Raw genomic sequence first — 13,077 nt, 5'->3', positions numbered from 1 at the left:
TTTTTATTAATTTTATTTTTTTTTAAAAAGAATCAAGCGGGCTCGCCCGCCAATCCGCCATAAAGCAAGGCAGGCTAGCATTTTGAACCCACCTTAGTTGGCAGGGCGGGCCAACCCGCCCTATTTTATAGCGCGCGCCTAGGCGAGACGGGTTGGACGGGTCGACCCACTTTGCCACCCCTACCACTAAACTTCTACCCAAGCCTAGCCACCACCAAGTGTTGTCCCATCTTGACAATCCCATCTTGACAAAGGAGAATCCTAACTGGTTCAACAACCACCAAGTGCTATCCTAATTTAGTAAGGGGAACCAAACTGATTCAATGACCACCAAGTGCTATTCTAACTTGGCAAGGAAAACTAATACTAATTCATCACTAACCAAATACAAAGAAAATTTCTTTTGGCTTTTTCAATATATATCTCTTGTCTCTTTTCTCTTATGGCTTTTTTATTTTTCTTCACCTCACCATGATATGTCTTTTTCTCAATTACAGAAAGATAAACATTAGAAAGTCATAACACTAAAATTTTAAATAAAGCACAAAATTAAAGAAAAATATTTCAGCTCAAGTGTGTTGAGATGATGCTCTAGTGTTACTCTATTTTGCTCTAATGTTACTCTATTTTTCTTATCTTCAAATGTTGTTGAGAGTTCAACTTTATAGTATGAAGTTTACTGTGTAAATTCCATCACTGCCTTTTTATTTTTCAAGCTGATTCTGCCCGCTGTCCTTGTATTTCTTGGCATGCATTCCTTTTTCATTTTACTCCACTACCTCTGCTGTTCTTAGAGCTTCTCCATTACCTCTGCTGTACTTGTATTTTATTTTTGATCATCTATTGTTCTTGGAGCTGCTATCTTTCTTGACATACATTTCTTTTTTATTTTGCAACATTACAATTGCTGTCCATTATTCTGCATTTTCATTTTGCTCTATCCAACTTTACTAATGATCTTCTACATTTTGATCTTCTGATGTTCTTGTGTTCTTGCTGTTTCTTATTTCTTTTCTAACGTTGTCAATTGTTCCATTTGCTTTTTCTTCTTCAGTTAACTATGATTTATTGAGCCCTTTTTCTTAGCTTCATGAAATTGATATATTGCTAATCATTACATGTAAGCTGAAGTTTGGTATCAGCAATGTGGGCTAAAGCTTGCTAACCATCTATTTAGTTTTGGGCCTGCAATACTCACAAATCCATTAGCACAAATTTATATTTTTAACGATCCAATGAAAATATTTGCCATGATATCTTAATATTAAAATTAATTCTAACTCAATAAATAATAAAGAGAAAATATAGAATTAAAAATGTTGGGTAATCATTACATACAAGCTGAAGTTTGGTATCAGCAATGTGGGCTAAAGTTTGCTAACCATCTATTTAGTTTTGGGCCTGTAACACTCACAAATCCATTAGCACAAATTTAAATTTTTAACGATCCAATAAAAATATTTGTCATCATATCATAATATTAAAATATCTTTCTTAGCATGCATTTCTTTTTTATTTTGCAACATTATAATTGTTGTCCATTACTCTGTATTTTTGTTTTCCTATATCCAACTTTACTAATGATCTTCTACATTTTGATCTTTTGATGTCCTTGTGTTCTTGTTGTTTCTTATTTCTTTTCTAACGTTGTTAGTTGTTCCATTTGCTTTTTCTTCTCTAGTTAACTATGATTTGTTGAACCTTTTTTCTTAACTTCATGAAATTGATATATTACTAATCATTACAGGTAAGCTGAAGTTTGGTATCAGCAATGTGAGCTAAAGCTTGCAAACTATCTATTTGGTTTTGGGCCTGCAACACTCACAAATTTATTAGCACAAATTTAAATTTTTAACGATCCAAAAAAAAATGTTTGTCATCATATCTTAATATTAAAATAAACTCTAACTCAATAAATAATAAAATAGAAAATATATAATTAAAAATGTTGGCTAATCATTACATGTAAATTAAATTTGGTATCAGCAATGTGGACTAAAACTTGCTAACCATCTATTTAATTTTGGCCTGTAACACTCATACATTTATTAGCACAAATTTAGATTTTAACGATCCAATGAAAATGTTTGTCATCATATGTTAACATTAAAATGTCTTTCTTGGCATGCATTTTTTTTTCATTTTGCAACATTACAAGCACTACCGTCTGGCTCCAGTGGCTCCTTCTCCACCTTCCCTCAGTTCCATTCGTACCATCCATTGCAGAATCCACTGCTAGCTGCGGCAACCCGTCGCTGTCTTGTGCTCCATCGCAATTCCTTGGAAACGCCACCGCCACCTGCTTCTTTGTCGTTCTAGCCTCCTCTTCGAGATCCCAAGGGAGACTGCCGCAAGGAGTGGAGCTGGTCTTGCCAATATCGGAGAAACGCGCCGGAACCCTCCGCCACACCTTCGAGGATCTCCGGTGCCGGTCGCTGCTGCCACTCCGTCAACCCAGGGTGTCGCAAGAATCTGCTCCCCCTTCACAGAGGTGCCGTCCTCGGTGCCGCTACCTATTGTTAGATCTGTCGCTGCTTCATCCTCGACCGGATTTGTTCCCCGCCACGGACGACCACCGGCATCCAAATGTTGCGTTCCGGCATACAGCTAAGCTGGTACCTGAATCTGAAAATCTGATTGCAGAATTAAAATTCGGGTTGCTTGTGTGTTCAACTCGGTTGAACTTGTTCCTGAAAAAAGATATTTCTGATACGATTTTGTTTGGATGTGGAATTGAAAATATGGATCTAAAATTGTTGATACATTCTGCAAATTTGTTGTGGAATTATTTGTTGAATCTGAGTTTGCATCGAGTTCTTCTTCCATGATTTTTGAAGTTTGGCATGAATTTTGTCGTTGCTGCTAAAATTGTGGCACCGCATATTTGTAACTATAACTTGACAATGAGGATTGCTGAATTGTTGTTTGAACTGTCATTTCTATTGATTTTGCTTGTTGCTGTTGTGGTTGGACTAGGAAACAAAAATCGGATTCTTCTTCTGTGTCTTCTTCGTCTTCTTCATCTTCTTCTGTGTGAACTGAAATTTCTATTTGTATTGCATAATCTGAGTTTGTTGTGAGATTTTTTGCTTGTAGATTTGTTGCTGAATTGTTGTGTGATGAGTAACTGAATTTTCTGCTTGGTGATGATTCTTCAGATGAATTCGGTTCTAGCACTGGACCTTGGTCCGAGAGCTGATTTTTCTTCAGCTTCTGAATTTTTTGCTGCTGAATTTGGATTGAATTTTCTGCTTTTGATTTGGCTTGAATCTGGCATATTAGAGGCTGCTGGAGTCATTGATGATCGTTCAAGGTAGCACAAATTTTGGTGTAAGTTGCCTGAATTTCTGCAAGTATCTTGGATCGTTTTTCATAATCTGAATTCAAGCGTTGTAAACTAATTTCAAGCTGGTCCCAAATTGAATCCGGTGAATCATCATGGGGATTTGGCATAGTGTTCAATGAAAGCACCATTTGATACAAATTTGTATCAAGAATTAGAGAGAATTAGAGATAATAAGAGAGAATAGAAGAAAAATCTCTAGAATTAGGGCCAAAGGGAGAAAGTAGAGTTTCCAATTACACCATACATATCCTGCATTATTACATCATACTCCTATTTATAGTATAGTTCTCTAATTGGGCTAGCCCAATACTAATTGTATCATTGAAGTGAAAATATAAGCAGTAAAAATTTAAAATTAAATAAAAAAAATAAAAAAAGTATACATATAATAATAATATATTTTTTATATCAATAATATTATAAAATTATTTTTTATTATATTTAATTATAAATTTCGATTGGTGTAAAGATAATGTCTACGACGCCCTAAATATTAGAAACAAAAAATATAGGATCATAAACACAGTTTTTAAATCGATCGATCCCATATTTTTTCTTCTGATCTCTAGGGCATAGCACAGTTATATATATCATGCGTGATGCACCCATTTTTATCCAAAAGAAAAATGATGAGGCACCCATTTGGTGAGGTGTGTGAGTGCAAAAATCTTAGCTTGAAAATATTAAAAATTAAAGGTAAAATATTAAATTGGTTCTTTATGTTGGGTGTAATTTTATTTTGGTTTTTAACGTTTAAAGTGTTCTATTTAAATTTTAAAAAGTTTTATTTAGCTTTAATGTAGTTTAACCATAAGGTCAAAGTTAAATAATTAACGAAATGTCCTACATGACAGTAGTACAAGAACAAGGTCGATAATCTGGAGAATAAGTACAAACTCCAGAAGTACAAAATCAACCGTGGATGCATCAATACATTTATTTATCATTTTTTTTACAATTTAAATGAAATTTTTTTTATAGAACTAAGGAGAATGATGATAAATAAATATATTGATACATTCACGGTTGATTTTGTGTCTTTGAAGCTTGTACTTGTTCTCCAAATTATCGACCTTATTCTTGTACAACTGTCATATAGGACATTTCGTTAATTATTTAACTTTGACCTCATGGTAGAACTACATTGAAAGTTAAATGAAACTTTTTTGGATTTAATTAGGTCACTTTAAACTTTAAGAACCAAAATAGAATTATATTCAAATGTAAAAGACTAATTTAGTACTTTATCCAAAAATTAATATTCAAAAACTAATGAACATTAATTTTTTAAATGCAAGTCCAAAAACTGGCCCAAAAAAATTAATGTGAAAAGAAGCATTTTAAATGCAAGTCCAAAAATTAGCCCAACAAAATCAGACACATATGACCCATATAAAAATAGAGAAACAAATACAAGGAGTTCACAATATCTGATATGTTCACAAAGGTTCCAAGTTGTGGTAACTTAAATAATGAAGCTCACTCATTATCTCTCCAAAATTATCTCATAACGATCTGCGAGACAAAACATTAAACTAGAGTATTAGAAAGATCAAGAAAAATTAGAAGAATTAATAATTCTCAAAGTAGCACGCAATTTGCAAAATCTTTTTTTAATTAATGGTTTGGTAAAAATATCAACTAGTTAATTTTCTGATTTAACAAAATGAATGTTTAAATTTTTATTTTGCACATATTCTCTAATATAGTAAAATCTAATTTTAATGTGCTTAGTTCTAGAGTATAAAACAGAATTTTTTAAAATATTTATAGCACTCATATTGTCACAAAATAATAAAATATTAGATATATTCAACTTGTAATTAACCAACTAAGTTTTCAACCACAATAATTGAGAGCAACATAAAAAGGCTGCAATGCACTCAGTTTCGATAGTGAACAAGGCGACAGTTGTTTGCTTCTTGCTTGACCACACATTGAGAGATTTTCCAAGAAAGCAATAAATGTCACTTGTGCTTCTTCTATCAACTTGATTCCTAGCAAAATCTGTATCACAATAATCCACTAATTGAAAAAAATCAATTTTTGGATACTATAAACCATAATTAGTGGTACCAAACACATATCGGATGATTCTTTTCACGGCTGAGAGATGAGATTCTTTAGGGTTAGATTGAGCATACACTAACACTTTGAATGATATCAGGCCTTGAGGAAGTAAGATACATGAAAGAACTAATTATTTCTCTATATCTTGTCTCATCTACATTTCTAGCATGTTCATCTCTGTCTAGCTTCATGTTTGGATACATAGGAGTTTCCATTGGTTTAGCACTGTCTAACCCAAATTTCTTGACAAGTTTTTTGACATACTTTTTCTTATGAACAAAGATGCCGTATGCAGTTTGCTTAATTTGCAAGTCTAGAAAAAAAGTAAGCTATTCCATCATATTCATGTCAAATTCACTAGTCATAAGCTTAGCAAAATCTGCACACAAATCTTCATTAGCAGAACCATAAATGACATCATCAACATAAACTTGCACTAGAATGAAATGATTATTGGAATTTTTAATAAATAAAGTGGTGTGAGTGACTCTTCTTTAAAAATTATTTTTCAACAAAAATGATCTAATTAAGTCTCTCATACTAAGCTCTAGGAGCTTGTTTCAAACTATACAAGGCTTTAACAAGTTTGAAAATATAACTTTGAAAGGTTTTATTTTCAAATCTAGGAGGTTGAGTCACATAGATCTCTCTATCTATTATTCCATTTAGGAAGGCACACTTTACATCTATTTGGAATAACTTGAAGCCATAATGAGTCGCATAGGTTTAGAGCAATCTGATGGCCTCCATTCAAATTACAGGTGCAAACGATTCATCAAAATCAATTTTCTCCTCTTAATCATAACTTTGAGCAAATAATCTTACTTTATTTTAGACAATGGTGCCATATTCACCCAATTTATTTTTGAAAATTCATTTTGTATCCGTGACCTTCTTTCTATTCGAATTAGGTACTAGGGTCTGGACTTGATTCTTTTAAACTGTTGTAATTCTTCTTCCATAGTCAATACCCAAGATGGATCAGCAAGAGCTTCTTGAACATTTTGAAGTTCAATCTTTGAGATGATAGCTATATTGTTTGATTTGGCTCTTTTTAAAGATGATGATGTAGCCACACCTTTGAAAGGATCACCAGTTATTAATTCTTCTAGATAATTTTTTCGAAATTTCTATTCTCTTCAACTTTTGGTTTGGGTAGATGATTCAGGTCATCTTGACCAACAATTGTCTCAGCTTCAGAATTTTCTGCTGCGACAGGAGATAATTGCCATCAAGCATATTTGAGCCTCATGATTAGAATCTTTTGTTTTCAGAATATTTTTCAAATCTTTTCATGTTGTCAACATCACCTTCTTTTTGTCCTTCTTTAATCTTTTGTCTTTCTTCAATTGAGAATAGTCAGATTTGAAGTGACCTGGCTCCTTGCGGTGATGACAAGTAAACTTGGATTGATTCTTTTTGAAATTTTTGTATGAAGTAGTTCCTTTGCCTTTGCTTTTGAATTTCATTAATCTCCTCATTTTTCTTGCAAAGAGCACCATCTCTTCATTTGAGATGCTGTCATCAATTCCTCTTCTTTAGTTATCATTCTTGACTTCAATGCTATACTTTTTTTTGTCATCTATATTTTGAGACATGTGGGTAGTTTCATAGGCCAGTAGCTTGTTTCTTAACTCATCATAGGTGATTTTTATCAAATCATTTCTTTTAGAGATGACTGTACTTTTTACTTTTTATTTTTTTGTGAGACTCCTCAAGATCTTCCTCACTAAAGTTTCTTTGGAATAGTTTTTTTTTCTCATTGCATCCAGGTTGTTGATGATTATTGAGAACCTCTCAAACATCTTATAAATGCTTTCATCCTCCTTTATGAGGAACATCTCGTACTTTTTCATCTGTCAATTCTTGTCTCCCTTACTTGTTTTGTTCCTTCATGGGTAAGTTTCAGCTTGTCCCAGATTTCTTTCGTAGTTTTGTACCTTAAAATTTTTCTGTACTCTTCAAAATTTATCGCACAATCCATTAGGTTGATTGTCTTGGTATTGAGTTCAACCTTCTTCTCTTCCTCTGTCCACTCATTATCTTTCTTTGGCACCACATCTCCATTAGCATTTTGCTTTGTTGGAATATCATCAGGTCCATTGATAATAATCTTCCAGATGTTGTGGTCGATTGACTGCACAAAGATTCTCATTCTCTCTTTCCAGTATGAGCAGTTGTTGCCGTTGAAGTAGGGTGGTATAATGTTAGACTATCCTTCAGTGAGTGTGAATGCCATGATGTTAGTACCCATGTTATTGGCCGTGAATTTTTACTTCAAGCTGTGAAACTTGACTCCTTGAGACCTGGCTCTTGATACTAATTAATGGTAATGCTAGAACTTGAGAAGGGGGTTAAATCAAGTTCAATTTAGAAAAAAAAGTTTTTTTTTCATATTTTCATGGAAGTAGATTATGCAAGAGATTTTTTCATTTTGTCTCTAAAACCATAACTAAACAGAGAAGGGAAGAACAGAATCAGGCAACATATATCTTGGTTTGGTTTCCTTGTGCAATAAAATCTACATCCAATCTCCACCGCAACAATGATGAGATTTCTACTATAATCAAACTAATTACATACACCAATACCAATAAATTACAACCTAATTCATCTAGTATCAATGGTGTGCAAAATTAGAACTCGCACAAATTTACCGGCAAGTGCACCGGGTCGTCCAAATAATACCTCAGGTGAGTGAGGGTCGATCCCACGAGGATTGTTGGATTGAGCAAGTAATAGATATCTCGTTGGACTTAGTCAGGCAAATAGTAAAAGATGATGGTTGTTTGAAAATGCATAAAACAATTTAAATAGGAAAAGCAATAAAAGGTTGGTGTAGATTCAGTATAAAGAAAACAGTTAAGGTCTCGGAGATGTTTATATTTTCAAATTAATACCTCTTACTCACTACTTTAACAATGAATAATTCATTCTATGGAAAACTGTAAGTGATTAAACCCTAATTGCTTAGCAATTTAATCTCCTCCAATCTTACTAAAACGCCACAGACAATGTCAATTGTTTCAGATCAAATGATGAAGTTCAGAAAACTAGTTTAGCGCCACAAAAACCCCAATTACCCAAGACTAACCGGATTATATGTCACATATCCAAATTAGTCCAGATAATTCGCAATTTAGGAGGAGTATTTTCAAGCTGTAGCTCAAGCGACCTTGGTCAGAGTATCACAGGAACTCATGTAGAAAAAAGGTCATACTTCCATTCCACCCTCTTTCATTTAGATTAAGAACAAAAATACACCTTAGAATTGAATCAAACATATATTAAAATAGAAAAGTAATAATGTTAATCCATAGAAATAAACAGAGTCTCTAACCTTAACCAAGAGGTTTAGTTGCTCATGACTTACAGAGAAAATAGAGTTAAAAGTAAAAAAGAAGATCTAATTATGAATTTCCATAAACCTAAGTGATCTCCTCTTTAAATAGTAAATACTAACTCTAAAAGATGTTAATTTAAATTTAAAAGTTACAAGGATAAGATAAGACAAGCTAAGGAGTGCTAAAATCCACTTTGGGACCCACTTTGGTGCTTGCTTCGGCTGATTCCTGGCGTTCAGTGCCAATCTGGGCATTGAACGCCCGTAAGGGAGGTGTGCTTGCTGGTCCTTGCTTCCTGGCTGGCGTTGAACGCCAGTTTTGGGCGTTCAACGCTGGGAGTCACTCTTTCTTGGGCACTAAACGCCAGGCCTGGACGTTTAGCGCCTGATTTAGTAGTGATTCTGAAAGAAAAGTATAAACTATTATATATTGCTAGAAAGTTCTGAAAGTTAGCTTTCTAACGCCGTTAAGACCGTATCAATTAGACCTCTATAGCTCAAAGTATGCTCGTCTGAATGCAAGGAGATTAGGATTGACATCATCTGCTATCCTTTCTTCGTCTTTGAACAAGATTCTGCCAAATTCGTCCGAAATTCACCTAAAATCATAAAAATAACACAAAAATTCAAAGTAATATTCAAAGATAAATTTTTGCACTAAAACATGCTAAAACTTAATAAAATCTAACTAAAAATAACTAGAAAATACTAGAAAAAAGGGTATAAGATGCTCACGCATCAATCAACCACTAAGTAGGGGTGGCAAAACGGGTCGAAGCCGTTGAGGCAACTTGCCAAACCCGCTAAAAAAAACGGGTCGGGATAGGATTTAAAACCCGTCAAATAAAAAAATGCCAAACCCGCACCGCGCCATAGATTTTTATGTTTTTTTATCAAATATAAGAGTGATTAGTGCTACAAAATTAATAATTATATAATTTTTAAACACTTTTTTTCATTTTTTGTTTTCATACTTCTTTTAGTTATTAACTTTATTTATTTTATTTTACAATTTTGTATATATGCTCAAATTATGTGACTTATTTTTTAAAATAAAGATGGTTTTATTGACAAATATTATTTTGAACGATTTTATTGAAGTTAAAAATAAAAAAAAAAGATAATAAAAAATTATATTGTAATTTGATTTTTTAATTATTATTTTTTATTAGTTTTAATGAATTTTATTTTTCAAAAAAGAAAAAAGAGTCAAGTGGGCTAGCCCCCGACCCGCCAATCTGCCATAAAGTGGGACGGGCTAGCATTTTCAACTCACCTTAGTTGACGGGGTCGGCCAGCCTGTCTCGTTTTATGGCGCGAGCCTAGGTGGCACGGGCCGGCCTGCTTTGGCACCCCCCTACCACTAAACTTCTACCCAAGTCTAGCCACCACCAAGTGTTGTCCCATCTTAACAAAGGAGAACCCTAACTGGTTTAAGAGCCACTGAGTGCTATTCCAACTTAGCAAGGGGAGCTAAAACTGATTCAATGACCACCAAGTGCTATCCCAACTTGGTAAGGAGAATGAATCCTAATTCATCACAAACCAAATACAAAGAAAATTTCTATTAGCTTTTTCAATGTATCTCTCCTGCTTCTTTTCTCTTATGGCTTTTTTATTTTCCTTCACATTGGTGCGCGAAATTGAACTTCGCAAGTTTTGCATAGATGAACCGGTAAGTGCACCGGGTTGTCCAAATAATACCTCAAGTGAGTGAGGGTCGAATCCCACGGAGATTGTCGGATTGAGCAAGTAATGAATATCTTGTAGATCTTAGTCAGGCGATTAGAAAAGATGGTTGTTTGTTTGAAATCATAAATAAAATAGTAAAGAATGAAATACCAAATTGGTGTGAAAACATTAATAGGTATTCAGTTACGGTTTCGGAGATGCATATTATTTTCGGATTAACTTTTCTTACTGTCTACTTCAATAACTTTTCTTCTAAACCATAGCAGTCCACCATATCCGAGCAACTCATGTCCTCTCATCAAGTTAACTCATGGCTTCCCACTATGGCCGAAGGTGAAGCCTTAAGCAATCCACTCCCCTTCGCGATCCTACTCAAAACGCCACAGACAAGGTCGGATCTTCTGGATCAGGAAATGCTGCTTCTCTGACTCTAGCCTTAAGGCCACAGAGACCTCAGTAACCCACGGTCAACGGAATTTTATGTCACATATCCAAAGTTGCCTAGGTACGCTCTTGGAATCCGCAATACAATCTCTAGCTTTAGCTCAATGCTATCCGGGTCAGGACTCGCACAGAACCCAAGTAGAACAAGGATGAATGTCACGGTTCATCCTCAATTCATGAGATGAAGAGCGAGAATTCATAAGAGAATAGAATCAGACATATTGAAATAGAAACAGTAATATTATTAATCCATGAGAATCAGCAGAGCTCCTAACCCTAACTTAGGAGGTTTAGTAGCTCATAGCTTATAGAAAGTAATAGTAAAACGTGCAAACGGGCAAAGATCTCTAATAGTAGTGATCTTTGTTCTATATATAATAACCTAATAACTAAGAAGTACAAAAGTATGATAGACTAGACTAAAGGTGCGAAAGTCCACTCTTGGGCCCACTTTGGTTGAGTACTTGGGCTGAGCTTGGCGTCCATCTTGAGGGATGGGTGTTGAACGCCCATAAGGGGGTTGATCCACACTGCCTTATGCTTCTTGGTGGGGGTTGAACGCCCTAAAGGGGGTGTTTGGGCGTTCAACGCTGGCTTGAGTTCCTTTGGGGCGTTGAACGCCTAAAAGGTGGTAGTTCTTGGGCGTTCAACGCCCAATATGGGCAGGCTCCTTCAAATAAAATTATATACTATTATATATTGTTAGAAAGCTATGGAAGTTAACTTTCCAACGCCATTGAAAGCGCGTCCTTTGGACCTCTGTAGCTCCAAAAATTCTCGTTTGAGTGCATGGAGGTCAGAATCTGACAGCATCTGCTACGCTTTCCTTGCCTCTGAATCAGACTTTGCCAAAATTTCTCAATTTCAGCCAGAAATTATCTGGAATCATCAAAAAACACAACAACTCAAATTAGAATCCAAAAATATGAATTTTTCACTAAAACCTATGAAAATATCATCAAACTTAAACAAAACATAACTAAAACAACATGGAAATGATGCCAAAAAGCGTATAAAATATCCGCTCATCACACATCACCATGATATGCCTTTTTCTCAACTACAGAAAGATAAACATTAGATACCCATAATATTGAAATTTCAAATAAAGCACAAAATTAAAAGAAAATATTTCATCTCAAGTGTTTGAGATAATGCTCTAGTGTTATTATATTTTTCTTATTATCTTCAAATTAAATGTTGTTGAGAGTTCAACTTTATAATATGAAGCTTCATATGTAAATTCCATCACTGCCTCTTCATTTTTCAGGCTGATTCTATCCATTGTCTTTGTCTTCCTTAGCATGCATTCTTTTTTCATTTTGCTTCACTACTTCTGCTGTTCTTGAAGCTGCTCTATTATATCTACTGTTCTTGTATTTTGTTTTTGATCCTCTATTATCTTTGGAGCTGTTGTCTTTCTTGACATGCATTTCTTTTCCATTTTGCAAAATTACAATTGTTGTTCATTACTCTATATTTTTGTTTTGCTCTATCCAATTTTACTAATGATCTTCTGCATTTTAATATTGTGATATCCTTGTGTTCTTGTTGTTTTTTATTTCTTTTTTAATGTTGTCAACTGTCTCATTTGCTTTTTCTTCTTCAGTTAACTATGATTTGTTGAACTCTTTTTCTTAACTTCATGAATTGATATATTGCTAACCATTACATGTAAGCTAAAGTTTGGTATTAGTAATGTGGGCTAAAGCTTGCTAACCATCTATTAGTTTTAGGTCTGCAATACTCACAAATCCACTAGCATAAATTTGGACTTTTAACGACCCAATAAAAATATTTGTCATTATATCTTAATATTAAAATTAATTCTAACTCAATAAATAATAAAATAAAAAATATATAATTAAAAAAAATAAAATTAACTAATAAAAAGCAGTGATCATAATAATATTATCGCTCAAAATTTGCTATTAAAGCTTATTTTTCTCCTAGTATTAATGCTTAAATATATTCCATGTGTAGTGAGTATATATTGGCTAAAAAATTATTGCCAATCTAACAATAGTTTTAATAAAAAAATCGTATTGAAAAAGATTTTAAAGTTTAGTCAGTAATAATATTACGAAAATCTAAATTTTTTAAAATTATGTCAGTTTTGTTTAGACATTATAAATTATTATACAAAAAATATATAAAATTAAATTATTTTTACAAAATAGTC

General features: G+C 33.7%; 1 long non-coding RNA gene across 1 annotated transcript in view; it reads right to left on the bottom strand.

Annotated features, from left to right (window-relative positions):
- Window positions 2,161–13,077, bottom strand: part of LOC110270465 — a 16,207-nt gene continuing 5,290 nt past the window's right edge. The window contains exons 2-3 of the long non-coding RNA XR_002360030.1: window positions 12,479–12,481; window positions 2,161–2,607 (exon numbers count right to left, since the gene is read on the bottom strand). This is a non-coding gene — a long non-coding RNA (uncharacterized LOC110270465). The remainder of the gene's footprint in view (window positions 2,608–12,478; window positions 12,482–13,077) is intronic.

The sequence above is a fragment of the Arachis ipaensis genome, chromosome B03 (genome assembly GCF_000816755.2).
Source record: "Arachis ipaensis cultivar K30076 chromosome B03, Araip1.1, whole genome shotgun sequence".
Lineage (NCBI taxonomy): Eukaryota > Viridiplantae > Streptophyta > Magnoliopsida > Fabales > Fabaceae > Arachis > Arachis ipaensis.
This window is presented reverse-complemented; position numbering and strand designations above follow the sequence as displayed.